Genomic DNA, 1,865 nt, shown 5'->3' with positions numbered 1-1,865 from the left:
CTCTTGCACCTGCATCAAGATGCTCTTTAATTCCTCTTTGCTTTCTGCCATCAGAGTGGTATCATCTGCCTATTTGAGGTTATTGATATTTCTCATGGCAATCTTGATTCCAGCCTGTGCTTCATCCAGCCCAGCATTTTGCATGATGTACTCTGCATGTAAGTTAAATAACCAGGGTGACAATATACAGCCTTGATGTACTCTTTTCTGACTTTTGAACCAGGCCATTGTTCCATGTCCATATTTTAATAGAAAATGAGTTTGTATTTAATATTTGAAAAATAATACATTTGTGGCAAGTGTAAATAAAGTCCTAACATAAAAATAAATTGATAATTTGAACCAAGAAAATAATAGGGCCACAAATGCATTTCCAAATGCAAAGCAGTTATCCTATGTTTAGGGATAGTTTATATTAATGTATATTTTTGTTTTTAAGAAAAAGATGATTACAAAAAAAGATGTACAATTGGGTATACAGACAGTTATACCTAAGTTCTATTGCTCAAAAATATATTCTTTTAGAAAATCCATTTTAAACATCTTATACTTTTTTCAGTGCTTTCCTCCAAACACTGGTAAAATGCTCTTTGATGGACTGAACTCAGGAACTGGTTTGGCCATACCCATACCTGAATTATACTGATATATACAATACAGGCCTCCAAGCGACAGTCCAGCTCTAACTTGTGAAGCAGGCCCAGTTCAGAATGTTGAACAACCAATAGTACTAATCATCAAAAATTAACAACTTTAGGTATGTTTGTTTTGGGTTTCTGTGGTTTAGGCACATCCAAAATTTCTTCATCGTCTGCACTCATTCCTTTTGCCCCAGTGACCAACTGTGACCATTTGATCTGAGTTCTGACTTTTAGGACAATCTTTCTTCAAATGTTCCACAGAGCCTAATAGTCTGCAGCCACCACCATCAGCATAGAGTCCTTTGGGATTATCAGGACAAGATCTGGACAGATGTCCCATTTCCCCACAAACAAAACATTTTGCAAAGGGAAGTTCACCAAGAGCCGGGTCTACTTTAACCCTGCCCTTGTGGATCCACACCGGTAACGTATTCCAGGGCCCATTTCTTGATTCTCAGGGGCAGCAGGGCAATCTGCAATTCCATGGCCAGCTGTCTACAACGGAAACATACCACTGCATTTTTCTTGGCTGCTTGTCTTTTTGATCGTCTTCCTTCCCAGCAACTGTCATCCTTTAAGGCAACTACAATTTTTCCCCTTGCTTCCTGACTGTTGCTATCATCTCACCATTGTGAACTGAATGTGAGTTTTGTCTTGGATATTCCATTAATCCATTCGCATCTTCATTTAAATACTCCTTTTTCTTTCTATTCTTTTTGTGTTTTGCTTGGGGTGCATCATTTTTAAGGCGCAGCCTATTGGCTTCAAGTTGTTTACTCTTTGAAAGGTTTTGGCTTTGTCCCTCAAAGGACCCCTTCTTCATGTTCTCCCATAATGTTGTAGGGAAGGGTCTTTTGTTCTGTGTGGTAATAGCTCATGCCCATCTGGTCAGGGCTTCATCAGAGGTTTACCAATCACACAAGAATCCTCCAGAGCAGCAGAGTTACCTGGCCCCTGCGGCGGTGGCGGCTCCATGTCCAGTTCTAACTGTTGTTGCTTCTTGACCTGCATACAGATTTCTTGGGAGGCAGGTAAAGTGGCCTGATATTCTCATCTCTTTAAGAATTTTCCACAGTTTGTTGTGATCCACATAGTCAAAGGCTTTTGCATAGTCAACAAAGCAGATGTTTTTCTGGAACTCTCTTGCTTTTTCTATGATCCAACGGATGTTGGGAATTTGATCTCTGGCTCCTCTGCCTTTTCTAAATCCAGCTTGAACATCTG

At 39.9% G+C, this 1,865-nt stretch overlaps 1 pseudogene; it reads right to left on the bottom strand.

Moving 5' to 3' along the window:
- Nucleotides 1-737: 737 nt before the first annotated feature.
- Nucleotides 738-1,616, bottom strand: LOC128050351 (zinc finger CCHC domain-containing protein 9-like; annotated as a pseudogene).
- Nucleotides 1,617-1,865: the final 249 nt, after the last annotated feature.

The sequence above is a fragment of the Budorcas taxicolor genome, chromosome 7 (genome assembly GCF_023091745.1).
Source record: "Budorcas taxicolor isolate Tak-1 chromosome 7, Takin1.1, whole genome shotgun sequence".
Lineage (NCBI taxonomy): Eukaryota > Metazoa > Chordata > Mammalia > Artiodactyla > Bovidae > Budorcas > Budorcas taxicolor.
Note: the sequence above shows the minus strand (reverse complement) of the source record. Positions and strands in the feature narration are given on the sequence as shown.